This window comes from Martes martes (assembly GCF_963455335.1).
Source record: "Martes martes genome assembly, chromosome: 10".
Taxonomy (NCBI): Eukaryota; Metazoa; Chordata; class Mammalia; order Carnivora; family Mustelidae; genus Martes; species Martes martes.
Window position 1 is genome coordinate 50,814,070 of NC_137898.1, and position 21,582 is coordinate 50,835,651.

Sequence of the window (21,582 nt, forward strand, 5' to 3'; positions counted from 1 at the left end):
TTAACAGGTTTGTTGAGGTATAACCTGTATACCATAAAATTCACTCATTTTAAGTGTATATTTTAGCAATTTTTAGTATATTATGGATTTGCACAACTATCACACTGTCTAATCTTAGAACATTTCCATCACTCCAAAAAGAAACCTCATGTACATTTGCAGTCACTTTTCGTTTCCAGGCAAACACTAATATACTTTCTGTCCCTATAAGTTTGCCTTTTCTGGATGTTTCATATAAATGGAATCATATGATATATGTTCTTTTATGTCTAGCTTCTTCAGAAAAGGCTTCATGAGTTAAAGCATGAGTTACATACGACTCCTTAAAAGTAGAGAAATGTGAGCGAATTGTAAGGAATTGTAAGGAAAAATCAGAATATGCTGATTAATTGTTAATAATTATCACATATCATTATATGTGATATTATATTATTATAATATATTATAATATATTATATATATAATATATAATATAGCTGATATATTATTATATCAGTTAATAATTATCACATATCATTATATGTAAATCTCTAACTTCCACATATTTCTAATAGAAAACATACTAAGTACTCAGAATCACAGCAGATGCACTTTTGTACTTCTCTGATGATTTAGAAGTTCCTTGAATAACTAACTGGTTTTGCCCGTTAGTCATTAATATGGACCCTGCTTGTCCTACTACAGATATGACAGCTTATAGGTAATTCTAACCGATGGAATCCAGATGAGCCCACATTCATGTTATTAAGATTGTTACTGGAAGAAAAATCTTAAAATAATATAAAAAATGGTATTTCATCAGTCCTTTTTTCCCCCTATTGGTAAGTGACAAGAGAGGTTCTTAGAAGTCTTCAAAATAGGAAAAGAATTTTGTTTTTCTTAAAACTTCATGATCTGGATGCATTGCATTTCCTACAGCCAGTCTCAAAGGATTACATTTTTGGGAAAAATTGGCAGGGGGTGGTGATGAAGGGTCTTTTTTCATCTTTTTTTTTTTTTTTTTTTTTGGTTATAAAATAAAATACTAAACTTGAAAATAAATTAGCAGAAAAACATTTGAGAGTGAAGACAGGCATCAACAGTGGGCTGAATCCAAATTTGGCCTGGGAGAGATATGAATGTGCTTATTACAGCAGATGCCTCCAGCATAGCAGAATTTTAGAATGGCCAGAGATAGTGTCTTGCTTTTATTTCCTCCCTTCATTTTCTTGTTCTTTCAGACAACTTAGCATTCCTTCCTCCTCCCCTCTCAGCACAACCTCTTCTTGCTTCTCCCAGTGTTTCTTTGCAATGGCTACTCCTTTCCTCCTAGATCTGAAAAACCTCTGCTTCTGAGAAACTCAATTATTATAATACTTTAGAATCACCATTCTTTATTAATATTAGTTTATTTTCACTGTTTAAGCTAGTACTATAAGGCAACTGTGGAGTTTGAAAATCTTAAGGAACATGGTTACTTATAAATGCAAAGTTATATTAACCACCTGGTAGAAAATTATATTTTACCAAGGTTGCTGAGTGTCTCCTTTGTGTAAAAGTCTGTACGAGGCCTTGGATGAGCTGCAGTGGTACAGAAGACATGGTTTCTGCTCTCCAGTACTTGATTATCTTATAGGGCAAACAGGCATGAAAATCATTAGTAGTAAGCAAAAAGAAGGAAACAAAGTGAACTGTGGTACTGAAGAATGTGCCAACGATGAAGGAGACTACCCTTTTTTATTTAAATACCTCATACCCTTGTAGTCTCCTTTACATAACGACACTGTGATTTACAGTGACTGTTTCCCCTTCTTCCCTTTCCCTCTGGGTTCAGGCCTTGGTATGTGTGAGTTTTGTTCCCTCCCTCACATGAGGGCCTTTTCAATCAGGCTTTCTAATCAACTCTCCATACTTTCCTGGACTTGTTCCTCATTCTCTCCTCTTTTCCTTCTCAGAATCCTCTTTCTGTTATTGCTTCTGTTGCAGCAAGTCTTAGAGCTTCCTTCAACATTAATATACATGAAAGCTGGGGCATCTGGGTGGCTCAGTCGGTTTAGCACCTGCCTTCAGCTCAGAGCAGGGTCCTGAGATCATGCCAGGCTCCCTGCTTGGTGGGGAGTCTGCTTCTCCCTCTCCTTCTAACCCCTTCCCCCATCTCGTGTGTTCTCTCCTTCTCTCTCTCTCAAATAAATAAATAAAATCTTTAAAATATATATGTAATATACATGAAAGCCACACTAATCGAGACACTTATTAATGTTATAAAGAAATTTATTCACAGAGGATAATTTGTTAGTAAACCTTCAGCCTCAACAGTTGTTGTATCTTCTTGTTGGATTATCCCTTTTATTATTCCTTTGTTATTATACAGTGCCCTTCTCCATCTCTTGTTACAGTCTTTGTTTTAAAGTCTAGTCTGTCTGATTTAAGTATTGCTACTCTGGTTTTCTTTTGATATCCATTTGCATGATAAAATGTTTCTCCACCCCCTCACTTTCAATCTGCAGGTGTCTTTATATTTAAAATGCATCTCTGTAGGGATGCCTGAGTGGCTCAGTTGGTTAAGTGTCAACTCCTGATTTTGGCTCAGGTGATGGTCTCAGGTTTGTGAGATCGAGCCCCACCTTAGGGCTCCTCACTCTTTGGGGGGTGGGGGTCTGCTTGAGATTCTTTACCTCTCCTTCTGCCCCTCCCCTTCTTGCACTTATTCTCTCTCTTTCTCTCTCTCTCTCTCTCTCTCAAATAAATCCTTTACAGTGAATAAGTAAAGTAAGCAACATATATATGAGTCATCTTATTTTATCCATTCTGTCACCCTCTATCTATTGATTGGAGCATTTAGTCCATTTACATTCAAAGTAATTATTGACAGATATCTATTTATTGCCATTTTATTGCTGGTTTTGTTGTTGTTTCTGGAGATTTTCTCTGATCCTTCTCTTTCTTTCATGGTTTGCTAGTTTTCTTTATTGATTTATTTGGATTTCTTTCTCTTTATTCTTTGTATATTTATTAGTGGTTTTTGATATGTGGTTACCATTAGGTTTATATATAACCTCTTCTGCATGCACATAACAGTCTATATTAAGTTGGTGGGTCATTCAAGTTTGAACCCATTCTTTATTCCTGTTCTCCCCATGTTTTAAGTATATGTATCATATTTTACATTCTTTTATTTTGTAAGTTCTTTGAACAATATTTTTAGAAATATTCATTTAAAATTTTTTTGCAATTCCTACTTTCGTACTGTCACTTTTGGTTTTTCTCTTCCACTCACAGAATCCCCTTCAGTATTTCTTGCAGGGCTGGTTTAGTGGTCATGAACTCCTTTAATTACTGTTTGTCTACAAATCTCTTTATTTCTCCGTATTCTTGGCTACAGATTTTTTTCCCACTCAGCACTTTGAATATATCATGCCACTCCTTTCTGGCTTGGAAAGTGTCCAATCTACTGACGGCCTTATGGAGTTTCGTTTATATGTAACTGTCCTCTTTTGTCTTGCATCTTTTAATATTTTTCTTTTTCTCTGTATTTTGCCATTTTAATGACAAGATGTCTTGGTGTGGCTCTTTTTTTCTGCTTTTCTAAATTTTTTTCGGGGCCCCTTGCCTCCTGGACCTGGATATCTGTTTTCTTCCCCAGATTAGGGAAGTTTCCAGCTGTTGTTTCTTCAGGTAAATTTTCTGTCCCCTTTTCTCTCTCTTCGTCTGGAACTCCTATAATAATGAATGTTACTACGTTTGATGGAGTCACTCAGTTCTCTAAGTCTATCCATGTTTGTATGGCTCTTCTTTCTCTGTTGTCTTCTAGGTCACTAATTCGTTCCTCTGCTTCCTCCCTCCTGCTGTTCATTCCATCAAGTATGTTTCTCATTTCATTTATTGAGCCCTTTATCTCTGCTATATTATTCCCTATCTCTGTGTTTAATGTCTCACTAATGTCCTCCACTCTTTTCTCAAGTCCAGTGAATATCCTTATGATCATTGATTTAAATCAGGCGTGTTTTGCTTAGATCTGTGGCTGTGGCCTTGTCTTGTTCTTTCATATGGGATTAAATTCCTTTCTTTTCATTTTGTCTAAGTCTCTCCCTGCTTCTCTGTCTTAGAAAGGCCAGTTATGTCTCTTGCTCATGGAAATAATGGCCTTGTGGGGTGCCTGAGTGGCTCAGTCGGTTAAGCATCTGCCTTCAGCTCAGGTCATGATCTCAGGGTCCTGGGATGGGGCCCCGTGTTGGGGGCCTGACACCACTTCGATGAGACATGAGTCCCTACAGAATTCTCTGGTCATGTACAGAATTACATGGTGTGGGCAGGGTTTATGCTGGTCTTCTGGGAGAGGGGCGTCCCACATTGGGACTGAGGTGAGTGTGACTGAGAAGGGCAGTCCCACAAGAGTGCCAGGCAGTCCCAATCAGCAGTTAGTGTAAAAGCAAGTTAAGTAGCCAGTGTGTGCACTACGCTGGCTCCTGCAGATGGAACATGATTATGCTAAGGGGTAGGGATGAGAAACCGTGCTGGCCAGCTCCTTTGTTCCTGGAGCAGTCTCAGTGAATGCTGCCTCTCAGGGACATGCTCCATTAAGAGCAAATAATCTCCCCCATTGTGTCCTAGGTGCTCTTCAGCTCACTATTTTCATACCATCTGCCCCCGGGTTGCTTTTCTGCCTTCTCTCCAGGAGTAGCCCTGATGTCTCTGGACTCCCCCAGAGTCCAGCCCACTGACAGCATAAAACTTCAGGCTTTTAGAGCCTCTCTTGTTGCAGGAATTCACAGAATTCAGCCCTGTCACTTTCCAAACGAGTGGCCATGGGGAAATGTTCTCCTTGCATACTCCCCTGTGTGCCCCTCTCTTTTGCCCTTCTCCATGACCACAGCTCCATCTCTCCCCTCTGTAGCAGCCAGAATCTGTTTCTCCCCTAAACAAGGTCCCCACACTTCCTACAGTCTTTGATGTGGCCTCTTCTCTGCCTTTACTTGTGGAGTTTGTTCTGCAGGTCTTCAGGCAATTTCTGCTGTATTTAGGATGATTTGATAGTTACCTAGTTGTATGCATATGACAAGGTGAGCATAGAGCCCTAACCTACAGGGAGTTACGTGCTTCTGAACCCACCTCCTTGGGTTCCATTAGTCTGTTTGAGCAGTTAAAAGAACTCAGAGAAACATGTTATTTGCTGGACCACCAGCTTATTATGAAAGGCTATAACTCAGAAACAGCCAGAAGGAAAAGTTGCAAAGGACCAGATGTGGGGAAAGGGTGGATAGCTTCTGTGCCCTCTCTAGGTGTGCCTCTCTCCTCAAATCTCTGTATGTTCACCAACACAGAAGCTCTCCAACCCCCCACTATTCCATGTTTAAAGTATAATTGTGTTACTTTTTTTTGAAGTAGGCTCCACACCCAGTGTGGAACCCAATATGGGGCTTACACTTATGACCCTGAGATCAAGACCTGAGCTGAAATCAAGAGTTGGGCACTTAACCAACTGAGCCAGCCAGGTGCCGCAATTGTGCTACTTTTAAATTCTTCCTTAAGACATTGTCTGACTTCCTATCATCTGTAGTCTAGGCTTATCTAAAGCTCAGTTATCTAGGTTTTAGAAAACAGAGTGAAAGCTCATGAAATAGTTTTTTCTGGATTTTCTAAAACTTGATAGTTCTGGTTTATATACAGAATTCACCATGAAATAAAAAATATGTGCCCACAAAGATGTTATCAGAGTCAAAAATTTTAACTTCTTAAACCTCAGAAAAATATTTTTATTATTTTAACAATATATTATTTTAACAATTTAACAATATATTTTAACAATACTAACAATTATGTGTAATATATATGATATAATATTTAATCATCTGTTATATTATTAGTATGTGCTGGGCTAGTCCTCTTTAGGAAATGGTGGGACAATGGATAATACCCAGCCCCCAAATATCAAGGACTGAGAGCTGATTTCAGGAGAGGAATTGAGTTAGCTCTGAGCCATGTGTTTTTATGCTAGATTCCCTTCGTGATTAGTTAGGTTATTAAATAAAATTTTCCTTTTAGTGGAAAGCCAGTGTTCTTAGTGAAATCAAATTTTCACCCACTTTTCTAGAATTACTTGCATTGACCAGTCAGGTTGTTCGTGATTTACAATTCAAATAACATTGATTTATACTTAAAAAACACATATTTTATGGAAAAAAATTTAATTATACTCACCTTAAGGTAGAGTTCAATTAAACTTTTGTCTGATAATACCTTATTTAAATAGCTAGTGAGTGTTATAGTCTCATGGGAAGAGGAAGCCCTGCGCCTCCTCCAGGGAACCTAATAAACAGCTTACCCACCTCCACCAGTCAACTGTAGACCTCCTGAGGAAACACTGCCTGGAAGGGGAAAAAACAAACAAACAAACAGTATCTCAGTAGGATCCACAAGTTATAGAGGAGAGATTCCACCTTCTTTCCCTCTGTTTGCATAAATTGACTATTCGTAGAGGCATGAGATGGTTAGATCTGATATTTGACTGGTTACCTCCCCCTTTGCTCTGGTCCTGAAGTAGTGGGAGGTGACAATAAACATAGCATGGGTGTTTAACTGAAGACATCTAATGAATCACAGCTGTGTGAGTACAGCCCCCATCCATTTTCTTTCCAATGGGAAAGACGAACCTCTTTCCCACCAAGCACACTGCCATTTGTAATTCATTTTCAGTAGGTCACTTAAGTAATTATTGAGTACTTACAATGTATGAGTTGCTGCAAAGATGGTGATGATGATGATGATGATAGGATAGTTAAAGATATTAAGCCTTTTCTTATGTGCCATGCTTGTGGCTAAGTACTTTATGTACATTAATTAGATCATAATCTTTACAACAATGTCAGTTTTGTCTTTGAGGAAACTGGGTCTAGGTAAATGTAAAGACCTTGCCACCGTCATACAACTAGTAAATAGAAAAGGGTGGAATTCAAACCTAGGGACTTCCGGTCTAGCAATATAGCATACTAAATATTCTGAAATACCCCTCCCCGCAACACCACCATCACCAGCAGCAAGAAGACACTAATAATGCAGGGTAAAATACAGATATCTTAAGTGTATAATTAAGCACGGGAAAGTAAGGGAAATCTTCAAGAGTGAAAGATGAAAAGGTGACAGGAATCTGAGGTGATCTGCTGCCACAGGTTAAGCTCTCTAAAAACAGCTAGTAATACGTGGAACCTAGAGCCTTCAGTTTTGGGCAAGGAGACTGAAATTTGTAAACATGTTTATAATTTAAGGAAACAATTTCTAATCCATGGTAAACTCTCACCTGAATTATTATCCTTACTGGTTTCCCTGCTTTCACCTTCGCCTCTTATATTCCATTGTCAACAGGGCTGCCAGAGTTACCCTTTTAAAGCATAAGTCAAATCATGTCATTCTTCTGCTCAAAACCTGCCAGTGGCTTTGCATCCTACTCAGAACCGCTTTCCTAAATTAACTCCATGATTTTGTCCCTCAGTTTCCTCATGTCTTTGCCTAAATGTTACTTTCTCAGTGAGGTCTGTCCTGACAACCCTATTTAAAATTCTACCCATCCCTCTCCAACGCTCTTATTCTCCCTTCCCCGCTCTTATGTGTGTGTGTGCGCATCACATATATTTATTATATTTGTTTTCTAGATGTCTTGCCATGTGAACATAGGCTCCAGGAAAGCAGGAAGTTCATTTGTTCATTGGTATATCCTCATCTCCTGGATTGTATCTGGTACATAATTGATCTTCCATAATGATTAAAGAAAATTAATGAAATGTGGAAACAAAAATATAGTAAGGAAGATCAACATAGCTCAAAGTTTTGGTTTTTTTTTTTTTGAAGAATAAAGTAGACTTCAGATTCCATTTTGTCTAATTCCGGAATCCATCCCTTTAACCATTACACAGTACACAGCTTCCAAAATACAGCTTCCTTCCACCTTCACAAAATTTGCTATCTGGTAATTGGATATCAGAGTTCCACTGACAAGGCCTTAGTGGCTCTGTAACCTTGGACATGTTATTTTATTGCTCTGCGCCACAGTGTCATTAACTACAAATAAGGATGATAATAGTATCTACCTTGTAGGGTTAGTATGAGCATTAGATGCAATAGCACATGTAAAATGCTTCCCTCCCAGGAAATGATAAGCCCTTCCTAAATGTCAATGACTGCTTCTGATTTTTTTGTTATTACCGTACCTTTGCTCCTCTTTTTCCTCTTTCCCTTCCTCTTGTCGAGTTAACTCCGTTCTCCCAGGAGGTCTTATGAATGTGGTAAAAGCCAATGAAAAGTCCTATAGGTGGACACCCTGAGTGTCTTAATACAAGAATCAACATTCAGACCAACTGTGCAGTTACTTTTTATTGGCTCTGTCTGTGCTGAGTTTTGATGGCAAGAACATATCAATCATGTGGGGAAAGAGTGGAGTTGAAGAATGGAGGACATGGTTTGTATATTGCTCTTGGATCAAGAGAACTTTGGGATAAACCTCCAAGAGCTCCATAACAACCCTCCCCCCATACACACATACATACTTTATCAGCCTATACACTCCCTACTAAAAGATCATATGCTGATTACTTGAACTGAAAACATACAAGATATCTGACTAACTTCCCAATGGTATCATGTCATATATATGTGTTTAGAAGCAATCTGTCACTAAACATTTGATACTTTGGGATAAAAAGGATCTAAAAGTTCTAACCAACCCTGTAATCTGTTCTTCCTATCCTCTCTTTCAAGATTACAAACTCAAATGGTTGAAGAAACCAGACAAGTGATGTAAATGATTGAAGGGGAAATTGTACAGAACTGGAAAATGTTTTTTTCGTGTTAGAGGAGCATCGATTTAGTTCCAGTCATTTCTTGTCAGGCAAAAATGTGGGCACAGTGTTACCAGGTCCCACATTTTTCAAAGAGGACATCCACTTCTACAATTTTTCCTAATTATTAATGATAAAATTCAAAGCAAAAGAAGTACAAGCTGCCAGTCTGTAGCCTCTGCTGTAGAACTTCTGTGTGGAGCTGTGTAGGAAACAATGAGAATTGCAGCACTTTAACTTGAAAGATAGTTCTGGCTAAAAATATGAATTTGAGAGTCTTGTAAAGAGAGATGGGTACCAAGCCCAGTTGGGAGAAGAAAGAAGAGAAAATAATAGAGGTCAGAAACTTGGAAAAAATCTGTGGAATGAGAAGGGGAAGAATAGCCAAAGAATGAGACAGCATAAGAGGTTCACATACAGGAGACCAAAAGAAATTACAGAATTCCTATTTCAGAATAGAAGTTAAAAGCAAGTTGCTAATTTGAGCGGTCTTTTAGTAGGCTATGTAGTGCTGTTAAAATCAACTAATCGTTTATTTCACAAGGAAACAATGAGAAAGGAAATGTAATTATGAGCTGAAGCTAGGCTCTAATTTATTCCACAGGAACATGGAATTTGATGTATTCTATTAGCCCCTCCAAGTATATTTCTTTTTAGAGAGAATATACTAAAAATGCACTGAAGGGAGGCAGCATCCCATGTGCTGAAAAGTCACGCAAAAAGATGGGGGCAGGGCTGCAGAGGTGGGTCCTCTTTACCTATGTTTCTGATTCTACCTCAGACTCAGTATACCTAGCATCCTGGATCCTATTGCAGGATTCCAGGGCAGTCAAATAATTCCTGATGTATTGATTTACAAATAAAAGTTTAGGGCCACCTGGGTGGCTTAGTCAGTTAAGCGTCTGCCTTTGGCTCAGTTCATGATCCCAGAGTCCTGGGACCGAGTCCCATGTAGGGCTCCCTGCTCAGCGAGGAGCCTGCTTCTCCTTCCTCTGCCTACTGTTCCCCCTGCTTGTGCTTGTGCTCACTCTAGCTCTCTATCTCAAATAAATACACAAAATCTTTTTTTAAAAAATTTAAAAATTTTATAGAATAACTTAATCAAAACATGAAAATTTGAATGTTTCTATCTTCTAGAGAAAATGAACTTCTCTGAAAAGTATATATCTTCTTACTTTGCTATCATCATGTATAGAATATAGTATAAAATGGTTATGTCCATGCCAAGCAAAATAAGTCAGTCAGAGAAAGACAATTACTGTATGATCTCACTCATATGTGAAATTTAAGAAACAGAACAGAGGATCATAGGGGAAGGGAGGAAAAAATAAAACAGGATGAAATCAGAGAGGGAAACAAACCATAAGAGACTCTTAATCAAAGGAAACAAATTTAGGGTTGCTGGAGGGGAGGGAGAGGAAGGATGGTGTAACTGGGTGATGGACATTAAGGAGGGCATGTGATATAATATGCAGTGGGTATTATATAAGACTGATGAATCACTGACCTCTACCTCTGAAACCAATAATATATTACATGTTACTTAATTGAATTTAAATAAAAATAAATAAATTTTTTAAAAATAAAATTTTCGTGTCCCCCAAATTGAGAAAGGAACTGGCCAGCTTTAATGTACACTCTGATTTTTCTTAGAACCAGTAAGATCTCTGCTATTTCTACCCACTTTCTTTCCCACGTATTATAAAACTGGGTGAGGAGGGGTACTGTGGTAGGGGAGATAATTATGAATTATACAGGCCTAGACTAGATAGGATTTTATTCATGGGCAACATGAGGGTTGGAAAAAATATTAGACTATAGATTTTAAATTATTTAGAGAATATTTCTAATTTTTTAAATAATGAAATTAAAAGTACATGAGCCACTTGGGAGTGTTGACATGAAGTGTAGTAATGGGAAAATGTTAACACTATTTGAATATCTAGATACCACAAAGCTTTGGCTTTTATATTTACTGCCTTAGGGTGTTTCACTGGAATGTTGATTGAATGAATCAATCATTCAACATGATTGAATACATAGCTTATTTTGTTAGGTTTTCTTTTAATATTACAGAGAACAATTGGAGAAAAGTGTCTAATTCTTAAATTCAGTTCAGAAGATACATGTGACCATCTTAGGTGAGAAGTCAGAAGCTGGACACATAGTACAGTGCCTTCCACAGGGCTTGAGTAGATAGGGACCCTCCTGGGCCAGGATTCTTGTGAGCACAAGTATTTTGTCCATCCCCAGCTCTGTGACAGTTGCTAATCCTCATTTCAGTTGTGCCCCAGGAAAAGTAAAATTCCCAGCCTTGACATAAGAAGCAAGTGTGCACCAAAACTATAAGAGGAAAAGGCAGAGTTAGAGAGTCAACTTCCTACATAGAAGAGCAATGGGAAGGCTAATGCAAAATAGTAGAGTTTCCTAACCCCAACTCATGTATCTTGTGTGTCTTTTACACTCATTGAACTTACAAATAAGATTTCATTTGAAGCTTAAACTCCACTTTCAAAAAAGGTCTGAAACCCACTCCCATCTTTAAATGGTCAAGAACATGTCACCAAAAATTTTGTTGAATTGATTATCCAGTGTTCAGTACAAGAGCCCAAGTCCCCCTTGATTGATTCCAGATCATTTCTTTACTCCATATAAGCTTTAATCCTCTGGCCTGGATCCTTGACTCTCATCCATGTTGCACATTACTCACCTGAGTGATTGTAAAGACAGCAGGTGCAAAATTCCCATCAAAAGCCAAAAATCCTTGGGGCTAAGGTCTGGACATCAGTGTCTTAAGAGTTGCTCAGTTGGACTCAGAAGTCCTTAAGGGTCCTAAAACCCAGAGAGTCTGTCATTACCTTTTGTGAAAATGCTGATGCTATCTCATATAGCTTATTAACATACTTTGCTAGTAGACATTGTTGTAAAGATAGTACTCTCCAGAGTTGATGGGGAGAGGAAATGGTGCTTTTAGGGCCCAAAAAATAACTCCATGCCTTTTTTCAGATCTGTAAGTTAATTCTGAAAGACAGGTCAATGAAAAATGAAAGATTCCTGTTTTAATTAATTGCACCTATTGATTTAAATCAAAAAGTATGTATTCAGCTGAACCCTTTGGTAAGCTAAATGAGGAACCTTAACATAAAAGATCTAGCCTCTCTCTTTGAGGAACTTGTGATTTATTTTAGTTGAGTTGGAGAAAAAGAACTTGTAGAGATGCCTGGGTGGCTCAGTTGGTTAAGCTGCTGCCTTCAGCTCAGGTCATGATCCCAGTGCCCAGGGCACTGGGATCGAGTCCCACATCGGGCTCCTTGCTCAGCAGGGAAACTGCTTCTCTCTCTGCCTCTGCCTGCTTGTGCACTCGCTCGCTCTCTCTCTTTCCCTTTGACAAATACATAAATAAATAAAATCTTAAAAAAAAACCTTGTAAATACAGTAATAATATTAATACCTAGCATTGATTGAACATTTCCTGGCTACCAGACACTGTATGAAGCACCTTACATGTACCATGCTATTTAATCCTCACAGTCATAACCTTGAGAAGTATGAAATTAAAAACCCTATTTTTATCTTTATTTAACAGATGAGGAAAATAAAGCACAGAAAAATTAACTTACCCAAAGTTATTGAAACGCAGGTAGTCTGAGTTCAGAACCCATTCTCCTTAATCATCCATCAACCAATTAAGTAGTAAGATATAATAAAATGGTTGTTTTTAAGCCACTAGCTTTTGGGCTGTTATTTTTACGCAGCAATAGATAACAGATATACTGGTCCATAGTACGTTCTCCCCTAATATCGATGTTATTATTATTCTGTAGATCTTTGATGCCAAGTTCTGACATCCAGATAGGATCGATGAGGGGCTGTTATAGGTGCTCAGGTGAGGGGAACAACATTAATTAAATAATATTTTATTAACTTTATAGTGGATTGTGGCTTAAAAGGAATATTGACTAGTGCAAGAGAAGGTTTTTTTTGAAGATTATTTATTTATTTATCTGTTTGAGAGGGAGAGTACAAGCAGGAGGGACAAAGGGAGAGGAGAGAGAATTTTTTTTTAATGTTTTATAGAATAATAATGAAAGTACTAATTCATAATTCTGAGTTTAACAAATGATGAAGAGATTTGTTTTGTTCAAGCAAACCTCAGAATGCTGTTTCCGAAAGGCTCTCTGGCTGCCGTTTGCATTTTTGCTATGTCTCAAGTTAAGAAGGCATTTGTATTAGACCAGAATTTTTATCTATTTACCAAATAATTGATTTCCCAATTGCATGTTTGATGGCTTGACTCATTATGTTACAAAGATCTATGCTATCACAAGGAAAGCTGTGGAAAAACAATGCATTTTGCTTTACTGTTTTTTCTTACAAAATAAATTCATTTATTTAATTGGGGGTGGAGGGGACTGCAGAGACTATACTTGGCCAACACTAAAATCTGTTGTCTTTTCCATCCAAGAAAATTAACTGAAGTTGATATGACTTCTGGGAAGTGCATTGTAGCTGACATCTGGGTGTGCCCCATACCAAAGTGTTATCATGAGAGATTGGTCCACCAGGAATGGAATTGAATGCTCTCAAAGGATTGAGTAAAAAATAAATTATCTGGACTATATCACCTTTTTTGGAATTTATCAACGTTACATTTTTACAGAACAATTCACTCTGTTAGTGGGGTGCTATGTCACAATTGTCAGTTACTTGTTCTTCCTAACGTAACTGTGTACCATGCCAGTGGCTTCATCCCAGTGTTTTAAACCTTGTACATGACAGTACGTTTTAGAATTAGCATCATAGCCCCCAGCAGAGTGCTAGCCACGTCTTTGGTGCTCTGAAAAATATTCGTAGTTATAATTTATCCTTAGGTACCTGTGGCTGTACAGAGTCTTCTAGCCAAATATAGATCTTATTTTTTTAATCATTGCTTAATTCTTTTGTCTGTCACCATGTTTTTCTTCTGGGTCTTGAAAAAATGAGATTCTAATCCAAAAATGCTTTAGGAATGCTTACTGTGCTATAAAAAGCAAAGGAGTATTAGTATCTTTACATTTATGATTGACATGTATGTAATCTTAAAATACCATTGACTCCAGATCTTTTTGTTTCCTATGATGAGCACTTGCCAAAGGCAGCAAAAGGATCAAGGCATGCGTCTCATAGGATTGATGTAAATAATTATAAATATTTCCCATTCCTTCTCCTACTTAAATTTGAAAATCATACTTCGTGTTATCTCAGTCATTGATAAAAATGTTGGAAAGAGCAGAATTTCATAGCAGACTACTTGACACTTCCTTTTAGAATAGTGTCACTCTACTTAATCATTAGATGTAGAAAATGTGATGGGTAAAATAATTTGGAATCAAATCACAGATTGCCTAGAATTTTCAAAAACCAGACTTTGCTCTGGAGCCAAAACACAACACAAAGACAGAGTTTTGAGATAAAGAAGAACGGTAGTTTTAGTATTTTGCCAGGCAAAGGAGGTTGCAGCAAGCTAATGCCTTCAAAACTGCAGACCCTCCCAGGGTAAAAGACTGAGGGGTGTTATAGGAAAATACAGGATCTGGCCATTTTCCATAGGAACCTGATACATGCTGCCAGCCACATTCATTATGTCGTCAAGGTGGTCGCATGACTAGCACTGGCTCTGACCATCTGAATCTTGAATCTCATTACTAAGTATGCATTGAGGTAAGCGAGATGTCAGTTTTAATATACGTTTCTGGAACAAAAGATTCTACAAAACAAGGGAAGGGGAGGGGGAGGCTTCGAGAATGAGGAGAAAGTTTTGTTCAATTTAAAGTCAAGTCTTGCTGAAGCACTTATGTGTCCCATTTTAATTTCCATCCATCTTTACTTTTCTCTAGCAGTTTCAGAATGTCATATTAAGGAGTTTAGACTAATATTTTTCTCTAGTCACCAAGAAGTATCCAATAGCATACTCTTGAACAAGGCACTGACAAGGTTGTGTATCAGAAACTTAACAGTGTGGAAGAGATTCAGGAGGATTTAGAGGTTGGAGGAACAAGGTCCCAGAGGCCATGGAGTGGGCTAGTATGGCAGACAAATGTTGATTATAGTACTTAGGGAGAAATCCACATGGAAAGTTATCTGGAGCATGGTTTGCTTTTAGCGGGGGGGTTACAAACCAAAGAGGCCAACAAATAATGCAAATGAGTTAAGCACGTCAAAGGAAGAACAAGTCTAATGAGGGCAGCCACCACTGAGCTCCATCAGTTGTCACCATGTAGGAATGCAGAAACAATTGTTACCACGTTTTTCAAATTTTGAAGAGAAGCTGAAAATTTAGCCTTTAAATGAAATCTCTTCATTTGTAAATGTTGGCTTAATTAAAACAAAACAAAACAGAACACTTCTAGACAGCTAAAAAAACCAAAAATGAAAACAAGAACAGCCCACATCTGCAGCTAGTAGGATGCCAGCTTTTATAACCTGTAGCTTTTAGCTTCTCTGGCTGTGAATTCTTATTGTGTAGTATAGTAGGGAAAAAACCTAAGGACAGGAATTAGAAAATTTCTGGTAGAGTACAGCCTGATAACATAATTGAGAAAAGAATGGAAAATGCAAAACTACTGACTCTCTTTATGGGTAGCAAAAGCCAAGATTTTATTAACAACTTGTCCCTAAAGAGCATTTTATAAATAGATTGCTCATTTAGCTTAATTTTGCTTAGGTAGCATTGTTTCCTTCTTACTAGTCAGCATTGTTGGCATTTTTGAGAAATCATAGATTTGACGGGGACTTGTGGAGGAGCTGCTGAATTACAGAAGTTATTAAAGCAGAAAATAAATTGTGTAGTGCTATAAATACTTGACTCAGTGACTCAGCAAATTCCCTTTATGTCCAAAGGGAAACATGTTGTACCTAACTTATGAGGTCTGTTTTTAATTTCTTCAGCTTTGCAGTCGTCCCTTTTTGTCACTGATAGATTTTTACATGATGTGAGAGACATAAAGATAAAGACAGACCACGTTCAGATGGAGGTTTAAGTATTGGGGAAATGAAAGCACTGGGGGAACCCTCAGTCACTGGGGTCCTTTCATACTGATGGCAGGGGATTACCAGGAAAAAATCAGAGAACCATCTGGAATGGCTATGAGAAACTAGATAGTTTTATTATACTCTTAGGTGATATTTCCAACTAATAACATTAGAATAAAAGTTGTAATGTTAGAAGCAAACCCCTAGAAAATATGTAATTAACTTCTTTAGAATTCAGCAAGCATTCTATATATCTCTAATACTCATATTTAAGATACTTTAACCAGACATTTGAGTAGATGCCAAGATGTGCCAGAGATGGTTTCTGCTTTCAAAGGCTATTAGGAGAGAGATTATATATACACAAAATTTTTAAATTATTTATGTTTAATTGATTAATAGTTCAGTACTTTGTTTATAAAACCTAGTAAATTGTTGGTTTTTTATTAAGTATTTATTATCCTCTTAATGAGCATGCAAAAACAGAACACTGTAGGAACCGATTTCATATAGTATATCTTCTTATAAAACAGTAAAGAATTATTTTTAAAAACCCTCTGTATCTTGATTATTTTTTTTAAAGTAATGTCTCCTCTTTTTTTTTTTTAAAGATTTTATTTATTTATTTGACAGACAGATCACAAGTAGGCAGAGAGAGAGAGAGAGGAGGAAGCAGGCTCCCTGCTGAGCAGAGAGCCTGATGCGGGGCTCGATCCCAGGACCCTGGGATCATGACCTGAACTGAAGGCAGAGGCTTTAACCCACTGAGCCACCCAGGCACCCCTATCTTGATTATTTTTATAATAAAAACACCAATACTTCTTCTTGCTATTAAATAAAGCATAATGGCAATTAAAATCTGTCAAAAGCTCTTCCATCTTGTATAATTCTGAGATTCTAACCTATCATTTCAGCACATGCTTGAGCAAAAATGTCCTAAATGTAGAAATAGAATGAAATAATTATTAGAGAAGTATAAACAAAGACAGTGTCTTAGTCTGCTTGGGTTGCTATAACAAAATAGCATGGACTGTGGTTTAAACAACAGACATTTATTTTCTTGTGCTTTTGGAGACTAGGTATTCAAGATCATGATTCCAGCCAGTTCAGTTTCTGGTTAAAGACTCACTCTTTTTTTTTTTTTTTTTTTTTTTTTAAGATTTTATTTATTAGGGCGCCTGGGTGGCTCAGTGGGTTAAGCCTCTGCCTTCGGCCTGGGTCATGATCTCAGGGTCCTGGGATGGAGCCCCGCATCGAGCTCTCTGCTCAGCGGGGAGCCTGCTTCCCCCTCTCTCTCTGCCTGCCTCTGCCTACTTGTCATCTCTCTCTCTCCCAAATAAATAAAATTTTTAAAAAAAGATTTTATTTATTTATTTGACAGAGAAACAGCACAATAAGAAAGAATAGCAGGCAGAGGGAGAAGCAGGCTCCCTACTGAACAAGGAGCCTGACACAGGACTTGATCCCAGAACCCTGGGATCATGACCTGAGCTGAAGGCAGACACTTAACTGACTGAGCCACCCAGGCGTCGCAAGGACACTCTTGCTGACTTGCAGTTGCCTTCTTGCTGTGTCGTTACATGACCTTTCCTCAGTGCATGTATGCACCAAGAAAGGGAAGGAGGAAAGAGAGAGAGAACACTCTGGTATCTTTTCTTAGAAAGACAGTAATCCTATCAGATTAGGGCCCCACCCTTTGGACCCCATTTAATCTTAATTCTTTCAAATACACCTTACTGGGGGCTAGGGTTTCAACATATGAATTTTAGGGGGGCTAGAGTTTCAATATATGAATTTTAGGAGACATAAATTGTTTCCTGTTTCCGATCTGTTATAAACTATCAGGGAAGGCATTTTGGAAAAGGTAGCATTTGAATAGGCTCTTGGAGAATGGGTAGGATTTTAACCATTAGAGATTGGAAGGAGAGACTCCAAGAGGAGGAAGTAGCTTAACCGTGTCACAGTAGTGAGAAAGCAAAGAGTAAATTTAGCACACAAGGAGTCAGCTCTTTCACCTGCAGGATGACATCTACACAAGTGAATAATACTCGGGAAGTCAAAGAGGATGTGGAAAGGATGTGGCCAAATTATTTTGTACCTTATAAAACATCATTTTCTGGTTTCAGCACTGCTGTAACTAGCTCTGTGACCTTGGTTATGCCCCACTACTTCTGTGTGTCTCAGCATTCCATGTGTCAATGAAAAAATTATCTCTGGGGTTTCATTTAATTTAATGAGTCTATACTTTAAAAAAGTAAGTGATTTAAGTTCACAAGTATTATGTGTTTCTGTGTGCCCATATACTTTCACATTTGTGCTCTCATAGCAGTAGATGTACACACTTCTACAAGTGTTTGATGATAGGCAGAAAAATCTGCTGCCACTTACCAACCTGAATTACACTCCTTCCACCTCTGTGTGAATTGGGAACTTTTTTCTGCATACTGCCATGACTCAGTTGGACTTCCCAGGGAGAGTTGACCAGGCACATTGGGGAAATACCCAACTTTGTTCCATGCCCTTTTCCAACTTCATTGGCTCTTTTATTTTCTCCTGTTTTAGGCTTCTGATTCTTTCATGACTGCTTTTTCTTTGCCCTGTTAAAGAAACTTAATCTCAAAGCCTTCTTTCATAGTCAGTGGTAGGCACCTGGGTAAGGAATCCATTGACTCAAAGCAGTATTTCCTTTTTAACAGGAACTAGGCCTTAAGCTACAGGAATGAAATATAAACAGTAAAATTCTAGACAATAAATAGACATAGAGTGTGGGGATGGGGTGAAGAGGTGAATTTTATGGTGTTCCTAAAAACCTTAGATGTGAAAAATGATCCCCTGGAGCTTAAAGACCATCTTCAGTCCTAGAGCACTCTAATATACTTTACAACTATTTATTCTTAACCCTGGAGCTGTCTTGGTTATTTTTTAGCAAAATAATTACAACTATTTACTTATTTTATAGAATTCTAGGTATACTTGCGGGCTTACCTATGCAAACACTTGGATAACTTTGACTCAATCTATATGATTGAGTAGATAATTCTTCTTCCTGTAAAATGGCTACTAGGTTAAGAACTTCATCCTCATTTTTGAGGCTTAGTTTTAATGAATCTTTCCAACTTAAATAAGAAGCAGTAGAACTAAAGTTGAAGAAGAATTGTTTTCCTCAAAAACAGGCATATTTCTTTTTAAGAAATATATTTTCTTTCCCCACTATATTTAGTCAGCTTATAATACTAAGTTTTTCTTCTCAAAAATAGGTTAGCCTACCTCTTTCAGATACACATCCAGGTCAGGAAGGTGTTATCTTCATAATGAACTTAAGCTACAGCTTAGGTGACTCATCTGAGAATATTCTATCAGTCAGAAATTGTTCAAGGTCCAACCCCAGTATTTACTGCTCTGTGGCCTCCACTTTGCGTAGGCACCACCTTAGTGAATCACACTGGCTATCCGTCACTCATTCTCTGAAGACCACAGTTTCAAAATAAAACCCTTAGAAAATGTAGGCACTGAAGTAACAGTTGCAGTTACTTCACCCACGGTTGAGTGTACCATGGACGCAACCTACAATTTGAGTCTTTATTTGGTCATTGACAAAGGCCTTAAATTTTTGAGTCAAAACTTCGGTGAAATTCAGAAATGTAGGCCCCAAGATGTTGATTCTGTTGTTTATAGGAAATGCCTTCAAGACTTACTTAGCTTTTCATAGTTCTAACAAAATAATTTAATGTTTTGGTTTTTGTTTCCCTTTGTCTCTGGAAAAGTTGAGTAGATGGAAACTATGAAAGGAAAAGATGTACTACAGAATTGTAATTCAATAATACTGTGGTTTCTGCTTTCATCTAATAAAAAGCAGAAAATAGTATAAAGAAGAAGTTCATTTTTCTTAGATTATTGGTAATATAATTCAAGTTCAAAATCAGAGCTTGCTAATTGTTTTTTTCCTCTGGATTCTCTTCGTCATCAGAATAGTCTCTCAAGTAGTGATGGTATCCAAATTTAATCCAGAAGATTTAACTCTAAAGTTTAATCACACAAAGAATGAAACGTGTGCTTCCAGGGGATACACCTTTGTCTTTTTATCCTAATATAGTAGTGACCAATTACATACAAGTTATTTAGAGGTGAATGGCCATAGGCAGCTTTCTTGGTGCCTGGCCTGCCTTGCTGCCTCTGCAGACCTCTAAAACTGCCTATTGTCTACCTAGGCAGTTGCTCGTATTTTTCCAAGATATCCATGCCTTCCCACATGGGCTTTCACCTGTTGTACATGACCTGTCCAACTATGCTACTGCCCACACTATCTCCATGATTGCCCAGCTGCTGCTACTGTTTACTAAATACATATCAAGTGCCAGGTACTATGATGAGTATTTTTACATCTTCCCACTTCCATGGGACAGAGCTACCCTAAAATGAAGTTAGCATAGTATAATATAATCTTCTTAGCTTTACCTCCATAATATATCTTCTGATTTATCAGACTGTGATGAATGACTACAACTACCGTTCATGACTGTGAGCTAATTTTTTCTTTTCTATTGTTAAACAGACATAACATAAAATTTACTACCTTGACCATTTTTTTTTCAAGATTTGTTTAAATATTTAGGGAGAGACAGCATGTCTGGGAGTGAGTGGGAAGCGGGGCAAAGGGAGAGGGAGAGAGATCTCAAGTAGACTCTCCACTGAGCTCGGAGCCTGATCCAGGGCTCGATCCCATGACCCTGAGATCATGACCTGAGCCAAAATCAAGAGTCGGACGCTTAACCAATCAAGCCACCCAGGTGCCCCTTGATCATTTTTTTTTTAAAGATTTTATTTATTTATTTGACAGAGAGAGAGAGATCACAAGTAGGCAGAGAGGCAGGCAGAGAGAGAGAGGGGGAAGCAGGCTCCCTGCTGATCAGAGAGCCCGATGCGGGGCTCGATCCCAGGACCCTGGGATCATGACTTAAGCTGAAGGCAGAGGCTTTAACCCACTGAGCCACCCAGGCGCCCCCCCCTTGATCATTTTTAAGTGTACAGTTCAGTGGTATTAAATACATTCTACATATCACTGTGGAGTCCCTGCCACCATACATCCCCATAGCTCTTTTTAACTTGTGAAATTGAAACTCTACCTATTAAACAATAATTCCCCACTCTTCTAACCTCCAGCCCCTGGCAACCACCATTACACTTCTGTCTTTATGAGTTGACTACCCTAAGTACTTCATGTAAGTGAAATCATACAGTATTTGTCTTTCAGTAACTGGCTTATTTGACTTAGCATAGTATCCTCAAAATTCCTCCATGTTATAGCATATTGCAGAATTTCCTTCCTTTTCAAGACTGAGTAATATTCCATTAGTATGTGTATATCACATTTTGCTTATGCATTTATCAGTTGATGGATACTTGGGTTGCTTCCACATTTTAGCCATTTTGAATAATGATGCTATGAACATGGGTGTACAAATACCTTTTTGAGACCCTGTTTCAATTCTTTTGAAGTGGAGGTGCTGGATCATATGGAAATTCTTTTCCTGATTTTTTTAAGAACCACAGTACTGTTTTCCACAGCAGCTGCACCTTTTTACATTCCCAACAGCACTGCATAAGTCTTCCCTCTTCTTCACATCCTTACTAGCCCTTGTTTTTTGGGGGGGGCTTTTTTCCAGGTCATTGAGAAATAATTAACATGCTTAACTATGTAACTTTAAGGTATCTGGCATGATTTTTTTAATATAATTTTTTATTTTTTATAACATATAATGTGTTA

General features: G+C 37.9%; 1 protein-coding gene across 2 annotated transcripts in view; it reads left to right on the forward strand.

Annotated features, from left to right (window-relative positions):
- Window positions 1-21,582, forward strand: part of SBF2 (SET binding factor 2) — a 463,869-nt gene that overhangs the window by 361,759 nt on the left and 80,528 nt on the right. The gene's annotated exons all lie outside the window — the stretch shown is intronic.